The 11,219-nt window shown below is 47.2% G+C and overlaps 1 long non-coding RNA gene across 1 annotated transcript; it reads left to right on the top strand.

The window, feature by feature from the left end:
• Positions 1-4,878: 4,878 nt before the first annotated feature.
• LOC119334510 lies at positions 4,879-7,248 on the top strand. The gene is made up of 4 exons (XR_005161378.1): positions 4,879-5,032; positions 5,125-5,363; positions 5,935-6,853; positions 6,964-7,248. It is a non-coding gene; the product is annotated as an uncharacterized LOC119334510 (long non-coding RNA).
• The last annotated feature ends 3,971 nt before the right edge of the window (positions 7,249-11,219 follow it).

Here is an 11,219-nt window from a genome sequence, read left to right as displayed (position 1 = left end):
TGATGGATACGGTGATGGAGAGAATTTCGTATGCCGAAAGCGGATTACATGAAGCCTTTATGAGTCTACTGACAGGCTTTGAGGTACGTGAGATAATATGTGATAGTACTGCACATGTTAGGTGTGCCCTGTGTAGATAGTAGCCCCTGAGACTCTGGTTGTCGTCGTGAACGGCGGCGAACAGAGGATCATATTCCCAGGCAATAACCAGACTGCCCCTATGTGCAGGTGATGGAAGCTGCGGTGGCTAGCCGGACTAGTGAGTTTGCCAAATTAAAACGGCAACTGGATGCGGCAGACGACGACATCGACCTTGTTAACAAGAGGCTTGACGAGGCACGGGGTAAGTGTTATTATCTGGTGAACACCACATAGTAAGAGCAGCATGATGCCATTATCTTTAATATGTTGTGACTGCAGATGGAGCTGCCACCGTGGAAACCTTGCGGGCAAAACTTGCCCGAGCCAAGGAACAAGCGAGGATTAGTAATGCGACTGCTTTGAAGGCGGCCTAAGAGTTGAAAGCCGAGAAGGCCGCACATTGCGAAAGCCAAGAGAAGATGGCCAAGATGGCCATAGAATTAAAAGACACTGCCGACCGTTGCCGGGTCCTTGAAAAAGAAAACCGAGCGAAGGCAATGGACCTTGAGAAGGCCACGATGGCGGAAAAGACACCCGTTCTGCTATGAGAGCGAAGAAGGAGGAGCTGCGAGAAGCCGGGGATATTGCGGCTGGGAAACCCTTCATGTTACGAAGGAAGTTCGAAGATCCACGGTATGCCCCTCTGGTTCGGCTGTGGAGTTCGGCAGATGCATATATGGATTTGGCAGCGAGCGCTGCCGATGCGGCCAAGTACTTCCAAGGCCAGACAGATCGTGAAGTGGACAAGCTGTTCTGGTTGCAATTCAACGTTCCAGAGCGTCCGCTTTCATTGACTGACCAGCTAGCCGAATGGGCCGAACTGAATAGGTTGTCCGGACTCGCCATGAGGTCTGTTGTGGATCATATATGGCCGGAAAAGCCAAAGCCGAACAGCTATTTCAGCTTAGTGCAGCAGTTCCTTGGTGCGGTGTCGCGCATTAATGCGACGAAGAGGTCGGCGTGCATAGAAGGCTCGCGGATGGCCCTTGCCCGTGTTAAAGCATACTGGGCGGAGATGGACGCTACCACTGTTGCGGTGCAGGGTTCGGCCATAGGCCGAGTGGCTGCCGAGCACTATTTCGAGGAGGTTCTCGAGGGTGCTCGTTTGATAGAGCCCCAGTGCTCGAAGAATATTATGTTTGAGTGATATGTATTCTCATTGTAAACACAATACTTTTATGAAGTTTTATAAGGCTATGTTTATACTTTTGCCTGAAAGTAGTGTGATGCCTCATGTGCGGCCGTTTATGTATACATGTGTACAACCTGGAAGATTGCAGCTGTCGGCTTCAACCCCCACGCATATAATGCGGAGGTGCTCGTGAAAAACGTGTGTTCACACTTAACCCAACGTCTTGGTCCTATTAAGAAGGTGATAGCGTAGCGAATGAGGCAACCGGACTATAATGCTTTAACACTTTCACTTAGACATAGGAATTTGACAGTGGGGCTACTAGATAGCCCCTGGTGGCTCCGCACTCTCTCGATCGCGAGGTGCGTACATGCCTGGCCGGAAAACGGCCCTTCGTTAAGGCGGAGGAATTCTAACATTCCGATAGGTCATCGAGTGGTTGACCAGTCTCACGCTATATCATGACAGTCAGTTTTCGGCTTTCTCTACTGAGGTGCTCGTCCGGAAGAACCAGGGCACAATCGCAGTAATTCTCCTGGTGCTACCTTAGCCGATAAAGCGGAACATAAGGCACCAAAACACAGGAGCCGGACAAACCCAACATTTGACCAGAGACAATGATTCGGAGCTGATGCATATAAGGCCAAACTCGCGACGCCGAACACTCCCTAAGGTATTCGGTCTTTATGGTATAAACCGGGCATAAATAGTGCTCTTTGTAAGAAGCCCCTTGTGTCCAGGTACGTGCATTATTCTGACGTGGCCACATGCCAAGACGCCAACATCATTCTCAACTGTGCTGAGAATTCGGTGGATGTGTATCAACAAGAGACAGTAAAAAAGGTTTACGCAGGGTCTTAATCTAAAAAGAATCCTTGGAGCGGGTCCCTGCTGCACGTCTGCGTCTGTGTCTCCATTGTGCCGTATCCTGGACGGGTGTAGCACGATGATCATCTGTAAAGAGGGGAACTTAGGTGAAAAAGTTGTCGTGCAAAAAGATAGTTTTTAAAGAAACCATGTATAATTCAAGATGAGTAAAAATTGCCACTTGTCTGCGCGCGTTGAGCCCCTTGTATTTGTAATAGGGGTGTGACCATTGATCTGGTATGAATTACATATAGCTGCGCCGGACTCGTCTAACCGTGTCCGAGGTCTTGACGACCTGTTAAATGCTTTAGTTGGTGAGGCCGTTTTTAGTGTGCGGCTGCCAAGGCAGCCGCACTCTCTTCGGCGCGCAAAGATCGCTTAATACTTCCGTTCACTGTAATGATGCCACATGGACCGGGCATCTTGAGTGTGAGGGAAGCGTAGTGCAGTATTGCATTAAAGCGAGTGAAAGATTCGCGTCCGATTAGTGCTTGATAGCCACTTTGGAACGGAGCGATGTGGAAGGTTAAATGTTCGTTACGGAAGTTATCAGGGAAGCCGAATATAACCTTTAGTAGCAGGGAGCCCATGCAATGAGCCCCTGGGCCTGGCGTTACTCCTTTAAAGGTAGTATTGCTATGGCAATTTTTTGTTGGGTCTATCCCCATTTCGTGGATTGTATCCTGGTATGTCAGGTTTAGACTGCTGCCACCGTCCATCAGAACTCGTGTGAAATGGTATCCGTTAATTATTTAGAAACATTAAAGATGCGCACTAATCGAGCCCTCTCAGGCCATTAGTGTTGCGAACCGTTGGATTTGCGCTTTGGATGTTCGTGGCCGTTAAATCCCTCGTACTGGATTTGTACATTCAGCACCGAGCGCCTAATGGGACTGGGCCGCTGCTCTAGAAACAACTTCGGATGCCTCCTGTGGTTTTGGGCCAAATGGACTGTGGTGTGTGACCGAAGGTGCATTTGCCCATGGAAATAAACACTGGCACTGGCCTCCTCGTTCGGAGGCCAAGGTTAAAAAAACTCGCTCGGATGCCAAGGTTACACGGAGATGAAGAGGCTTCATCGAACGAGCGAGCGAGGCAACGATGCTTCAAGCGCCGCGGTGTTGCGTTTAATGTCTGTGGAGGTGCTGCGGCGTACGTTACTGCCCTTCCACCTCCTCCTCCCTTGACGAGCCTATTTATCTCTCCTCCGTACCCTAGAGCCCACTACCCCGTCTTCTCCGCAAACTCCTCTTTCCTGGTGTTGGGTGGGAGTTTCACGCTGGCTTCCCTTCATGCGATTGCAATCTCCTATATAGCCCCCCTTCCACCCTTGCCAGTTACCATCGTGCTCGCTTCAGAAGGCAAACGCATGAAAAGATGGTACACACGAGGCAAGTCCCTCCCTCTTATGCCAGTAAGTGCAGCATTTTTGTTCAACCAATCAGCCATGGTGGCCTATGGGGGCAAGGTGGATTCGGGAAGGATAACGACCACGAGCCTCGAAACACTAGCTCTATGGCAACGGTGTATACATAGAGATAGAAACGACGGAGATGATTGCCTTTTTCGTAGGTGCCTAGGTGGTTTACTACAACGTGAGGACGGCGCAGATGGGAGTTGAATGTATTTTCTTTACACAAATCAATTCATGTTAGTTCACCCCTAAAAAAGGTCATTTTAATTCTATAACTTTCAGGTCTGGCAATTTTGGCGGATGTCTCACTTGGTAGGAATGGTAAGGGTGAAGGTATGATGTTTTCTCTTAATGCTATTTGATGTATATATGCATTGATTCTCAAAACTGAAATTCTTCATCAGAACTGAAGTATAAGCCCAGCTAGCAGAGCAAGGGAAAAGAAAAACCGCAGAGTAAAGAACGAGTTAATGCTATTTATATATATGGGAAATAATTTACGACATCATTTCCCCATTCATGTTCGAGGTAATCATTTGCCCTTTCCTGCAGGTATTGCATAATTTGAATGTTAATAAACTATAAAGAGCTTAAAATTTTACCGTGCAGATGAGCTGCTCCATATTTGAGTGAGTGCATCTGTTGGTTTCTCTACAACAGTTCTTTTTTTCAAAAAAATGTACAGCAGTTCGTTAGCAGTTATCATTCTTCAACAATTTCTTGTCTCAGATGATATGTGTTTCTGAAAAAAAATAGATAGAGTACCATTATTAAACTTCCAATTCCTTTCACTTGCTGGATCAACTTTTGATATTCGGTATGGATAATTGGATATCCTGTAGTGGTTGGCAGTTTGGTGGTCACTTGGATCCTACCACTATATATGATACAAAATCAATTGGGCCATTGGATTTTAGAAGCATTTTTTTTCTTACTGCACTCCAAGAATACATGGATGGTATCAGATATAAATTATGTTCTAAAGCAAACGACTTGGATTTCCATTCAGACGAAGAGCCTATTCAATTTTCACTTGTGTTAATGGACGCGGACTAATTGCGCTCGAGCTCAAATGAGCTCGTTATCTACGTCGTCAGTTAGCGCTCGTGGATCTGTGCCAGAGTTCTATACGCGCGCAGGCGGTTCGCGAGAAAATCGAGTGCTGTAGCGAAATACGTATGCGGCAGCGCTGGGTGGTGGGCCATTACTGCGGGGCAGGTTTGACGGATCTGAGGATAGTGCGGACGGCCGTCGGTCTCACGTGGTGAGCCGTGTGGATCAGAGCCCGCATCCCCGTCTGATCCGTGGACCAGGAAATTGGCTTTCCGTGTAGTGATGGCAGCAGAAACGAATTGAGGGCAGGACCGAGATTCTTCTCGGCTACGGCGTGTGTCATTTGGAAGCTGAAGACCTGGGGACGGAGGCAACTGGCGTCGCCGGCGTGCCGCCATGGAGTTTCTGGTGCAACTAATTAGTAGGTGCATGGATCTTTGCTTTTTCCAGGGACGCTGCCTCCATTTTGTAGCCCTCTTGTTAGCTGATCTAGAGATGGATTTGTTGCAAGATTCAGATTTAGTCTGCTTGAGGAGGTAGGGGAGCCGGTTCCTGTGGTTGTCGATGTCTCTGCCATGGCGGATCTGCAAGTGGCATTGCAGGCGGAGCGGGAGGCAGCGCAACGGCGGTGGACAGCGGCGAAGCACAAATCTTCTTGGCAAAGGAGGCGGCGGCGAACAGAAGGGAGAGCTCGCCACCAAGGTCGGAGCTGTCGACGGGGAAGATGAATCCCCAAGCACCGGGGTGGAACAAAAGGTTGGTGAAGTAGAAACTTTGCCTTCCATCCGATATTCTGTGACTTAGAAAATGGAAGTAGAAATGACTGAATATATCATGCAGTTAGAGCAAGTGCGGGTTGCTGTCTGCATTAATAAATTTCCTGCTGTATGTGCCTGTGTTTGCACACTGATTTGTTCTCTGCATTCACAAAATTCAGGCGCCTGTAGTCTCTCGAAGTACGGATGCAGGCTAATTACTCTCTGTAGTGAAAAGATTTCTGATTTATGTACTGGTGGTTGCAGACTGTTTGCTCCCTGTATTTAGATAATTTTTACTATACGAGAGCCTATGTTTTCAGGCTGGTTGATCTCTGCAGTAAGGAAATTACTAAATTATGTACTGGTGTTTGTAGTATGTTTGGTGTATGCATTTTGAAAATTCATAGATATGTGCCTGTGTTGGTAGGCTGATTGCTCCCTGTGATTAGAAAAAATCATGCTATATTTGCCTTTGTTTTGCATGTTGATGATTGCTTTATAGGTAAGATCGATGAACAAAATCCATCTTCTTACTTTGCATATATATGCATATTTTTTATTTACTAAAGGTGGAGAGGCGTCCCAATGATAGCCACAACAAGTTCAGGAAGAATCTTGGAGCACCTTCTGTCAAGGATTTGAACATTTGAAGCCATCTCTGTTCTCTTTCGGCTCCGCTTGATGGATGACCAAAAGTAGCTTTATATCCCCATGAAAGTCTCGAATGTTCCAGTAAGTATTGTTCATGTACATTATGAAAATGCTATTCGGTTGAGTCATGTTTTTATTCTGTCAAATGATGATTTTTTTAGTATAGTCGACAGTAAAAAGTTTAAACCCATTAGAGATTATTAAACAAATGTTCACCTGAAAACAGATTGTGAGGGTTTGATTGAGATATGGAAAAGCCACAAGAAGAATCGTGCTTCTGTTCTACCTATTCTCCTTGAAATCCAAGAGCTCAGTGGTTCTTTTTTTTTATTTTCCAGTTCAGCTTTGTAAGGCTTGAGTTAAATTTAGCTGCACATTTAACTGCCAAACATGCTTCTAGCTCCTTGCCGGAGTGTGCGCGGTTATACTAGGTCCCGGCATCTCTGAACAATTGTATACAGCATGAACTTGCTGTTGTTGGTCAAGTAATATAAGCTATTGCTTCCCCAAAAAAAACACAGTTGGCTTGCAGGGTAAAGACACCATGCCCGTCGCACGTGACTGCCTTTTGTTTCTGAACAATCATAGGTGCAGCACAACCTTGCAGGACACTGTGCCTGTCACGCGTGACTGCCTAAAAGCCATGAGGGGTTTTGCATAGAACCCTACAGAGAATGTGATTGTACCACAGTAGATACAAGTTTCGACTCCCTCGGAGAGGCGTACAATTTTTACAACATATATTCATGGGAGAAAGATTTTGGCATAAGGTATTGGAAGAGCAGATTGAGTGTAGAGAGGACGTATTGCATGCAGGATATCGTCTGCGGATGCTTGGTGAGTACCATGAAAATGTGTCCCCGTATGGTTTGAAACTTTGTTCAGTTTTATCAATGAACTGTCCTCTTCCTGAAATGTAAGCCATCGATTTTATCCGTGTGAATCAGATTCCAGTCAAACATATAGTGAAGAGGTGGACAAAGGAAGCCTACTGCCAGCACACCTGGCCCATTATCATAAGGATCAAATGTATAGGAATCCATTCTCGTATTGACACATCAGAATGTACATGCAGAGGTAGCTGAATGTGATTTGGACTGCAGAGAAGGGAAAGTTGTGAGTGCGGATCTGAACTGTTCATTATGTAATTCGAGATGCAATTTCTAGAGTCGTAACTGACGATGATCCATTTCACATGTATTGTTTTGGTGTTGTATTGATCTGCTGTTGTTGCACCATTGAGCTCCTATGCATGTACTCTCCAAGGGAATGCTATGTGGTTTGTTTTCATGATCTCTGTGTGTGGGCAATCTGAGAGGTGATGAGGTGCGCAGGTCGGTCTATGGATTACTGAAGATTGTTTGTGCTGCCGCATTTTGGTCTGCTTTTGCGATGTCTGCATGGAAAATAATTGTGAAGTGAAACTGTTTTTCATGCTGCAGAACTGGGAGTTACTGAATTTGGATTTGGGTGCAGAGGAATTATTTGTGTACACCGCACTTGACACTTCCAGAGTTTGCCAATGTGTACAGGCAAGAATAGGTGGGAGTAAATGGGCCGATGAAGACGGCGTCCGTTGGTTCAGAACGGTAGGGTAACGGCCTGTATCGTTAAGAAGCGTCCAAGCCAGCAGACGGGTAGCGGAGATGTCACATTAATGATGGTCGGTAGGTGGGCCACGCCATGCATATATTATTTCGAATACACTGCCGTATACCTGGTGCAATGCAAATCTGGAAGCGCTTGGACGGGAAGGATAACGAGACCATCTCAGCTCGGGCTCATAATAGGACTTCCCTGTGTTAATTTCTTAATTTGCATGGAAGATAGCTCATAAATGTGACCTCACAATAAAATTATGGTTGATTACTATGATTCTAAAAAGCTTTGATTGAATGAATATTTTGTTAACTGCTAAATTTCTGTAGTCTATTGTTTAAGAGAGCATGATGGACTTGCAAATAACAAACCGCTTTTAGTTGACTTCTTATATATGTTTTTATCAGAACACTATACAGATGGCGCTCATATATACGCATATACACTCATCCCAATGAAAACACACGCAAACCCTACCCCTATGAGCACCTTCGTGAGACTGAGCCATTATATCATCTTGAGATTAAATAATGGATGTGCATGGCGAAAAATCTTATAATACACTCCCTCTGTAATTTAATATAATACTTTTTTACACTGCCATATTGTCAAAAAAACATCTTATATTTTGTTACAGTAGGAGTATATTAAATATTGCTGTCCGTATGCTACAAATTTTTGACATTTTCTGCAGAAATGATACATTTAAATTGCAATCTCTATCATTGAAATTCCTGAAATTCCTAAGTTACAAATACTTATATCTTTTTTACCTCAGTATACTTATATAAAATCATATCATCTAAACTTACAAATGAAAGGGCGCAGCAACGCGCGCCATCATGGTCTAGTTGGGTCTAATACCAGGGCAGCCCATCCTGCACGCCGGATACTTACTGAGTAATTACGATGGTCGAAAGTGATCGGTTGAGACGACCAGTGGCAGGACTCCGCGGTGATAGGCCCTTGGGCATATTTTTCTGGGAGTGCCATTTTGTTTCTTCCCTTGATCACGTGTAATGCATTTACTGTTTTGACTTCTGGTGGAAATTTCTTTTGTTTCCCAGTGTCTTGCTTGAGAGGCTCATCCTCGTCTTCGCTTGGTGTATCGTCCCCCTTGTGTACGGCGTTGAGCTTGCCGGACTGCTTGAAGACCCAACATTCTCTGTGGGTATTATTAGTGGGTTTACCAGGGGTGCTATGGATCTAACATATTTGGTCCAGAATTTTGTTTAGGCTGGACAGTTCGTCTCTGGCGCCTTTAGAGGGCGGCTTTTGCTGACCTAGCCGAGAGCTTTTGAATCGGGCGTTTACTGCCGTGCCCTTCGGGTTGTCTTCTTTATTCCGGCGTTTGTTATTGCTGTTGCGCCGTGATTTCCTATTTCCATCTCTAACTTCGATGTACTGGGGTCGCTGGTGTTGCATCTGACTAGCCAGCTATCCTCGCCCGCGCAAAAGCGGGTCATGAGGCTTGTTAATATTGCCATTGTTCTCAGCTTTTCTTAGCCGAGGTGTCTGGCAAGCCATTCGTCACGGACACTATGCTTAAACGCTACCAAGGCTTCGGCGTCCGGACAGTCGACAATTTGGTTCTTTTTAGTAAGAAACCTGTTCCAAAGCTTTCGGGCTGACTCTCCGGGCTGTTGAGTTATATGACTCAAATCATCCGCGTCCGGAGGTCGGACATAAGTCCCTTGAAAATTTGCCCGAAAGGCGTCTTCGAGCTCTTCCCAACTTCCAATGGAGCTTTCGGGGAGGCTCTTAAGCCAGTGTCGAGCTGGCCCTTTGAGTTTGAGGGGTATATACTTAATGCCGTGGAGATCATCTCCCCGAGCCATGTGGATATGGAGGATATAGTCCTTAATCCAGACCCCACGGTCTGTTGTTCCATCGTATGCCTCTTTGTTTACGGGTTTGAATCCCTCTGGAAATTCATGGTCCAACACCTCATCGGTGAAACATAGGCGGTGTGCAGCACCCTGATATCTGGGTGTACCGCGTTGTTCGGATGTTTGTTGTGTTGCATCGTATGCTGGAGCACGCTTGTGTGGTCCATAGATGGATCTGGTTTCACCCTCCTTTTGATGCGAGCCCTCGTGTAGACCGTGTATTGGCTTATGTGCGGTGTTGCTTGCCGCTTTAAGTTGGCCATGAGGTCGTATATCCGGCCAGATGGCTGTTTTAATTTTTGGTTGTGGGGGGTCTGAGGCCTCCTCATCGAATTCAGGTAGCAACTTCCGCTTTGGGTAGCTCTTGGTGGGGCAATTGCCGCCGTACTTCGCTGCTGTGTTGAGTACTTTACTCCATCTGATTTGGAGTGTGTCCTGCGCAGCCTTGAGCCTTTGCTTCTGCTTTTTCAGACTCCTCGCGGTGGCAACAAGCCTTTGGCAGGCATTCTGCTGCTCCGGGTGCTTGTCCGGCGTTATGTCGTCCGGACTATCATCTTTGACAGAATTGGTTTGTCCGGTTTGATTATCCGTATTGCCGTGGTCCGGCGGTTGTTCGCCCTGCTCCAACACTGGGTCTGTATGATCGTTATTTCTGCCGAGGCGGGATTTGGGGCGGCGCTTGCGCCGCCGCTTTGACTGCTTCTCGAGGGAACAAGCGTCCTTCTGTTCCTCGTCGTCGTCTACTTTTGGTGTGTCCACCATGTATATGTCATATGATGAGGTGGACGTCCAGCGCCCTGTGGGCGGTGGTTCCTCTTTGCCTCCCGCATCGTCATCCATACCGTCGATGTATTCGGAGTCGAAGTCGAGCATGTCGGTTGAGTCATCGACAGTGGCTATTAAGTGGGTGGTGGGTGGGCGTCAAATTTCTTCGTCGTCCGCATCCCAATCCTGTTGGCCATAATCCGGCCAGGGCTCTCCTGATAAAGAGAGAGACCTTAGTGAATTCAGAATGTCACCGAAGGGCGAGTGCTAAAAGATATCCATGGCGGTGAATTCCATGATCGGCGCCCAATCGATTGGCCGGGGCGCGGGCGGTTCGTAGTCAGAAAAAGAGTCCGGCACCTTGGGGTCACGGGCTGCGCAGAGGATTAGGCTGGTGTTCAGCTCGACCGTCATTGAGACTGCAGCCCCTGAGGCGGTGTCTAACCACCCATCCTCGATTTGCGCAGTTGGCTCCGAGCTAAGGGTCGGAGCAGATGCGGGCGCGGCCTCTGGGGTACTGTTCGGCGGCAGAGCTAGGTCATACCCATCGTGACAGTGCGGCGCGCCCGGCTGTGGCTCGAATCCGTCGAAGATCAAGTCTCCGCAGATGTCGGCGGTGTAGTTCAAACTTCCAAATCTGACCTGATGGCTAGGGGTGTAGCTTTCAATCTGCTCCAGATGGCCAAGCGAATTAGCCCACAGTGCAAAGCCGCCGAATACGAAGATCTGTCCGGGGAGAAAAGTCTCACCCTGCACCGCATCGCTATCGATGATAGTAGGAGCCATCAAGACTAACGGCGATGACACAGAGGAACTCTCAATGAAAGCACCAATGTCGGTGTCAAAACTGGCGGATCTCGGGTAGGGGGTCCCGAACTGTGCGTCTAGGCCGGATGGTAACAGGAGGCAGGGGACACGATGTTTTACCCAGGTTTGGGCCCTCTTGATGG

Source organism: Triticum dicoccoides, chromosome 7A, assembly GCF_002162155.2.
Source record: "Triticum dicoccoides isolate Atlit2015 ecotype Zavitan chromosome 7A, WEW_v2.0, whole genome shotgun sequence".
Taxonomy (NCBI): domain Eukaryota; kingdom Viridiplantae; phylum Streptophyta; class Magnoliopsida; order Poales; family Poaceae; genus Triticum; species Triticum dicoccoides.
Note: the sequence above shows the minus strand (reverse complement) of the source record. Positions and strands in the feature narration are given on the sequence as shown.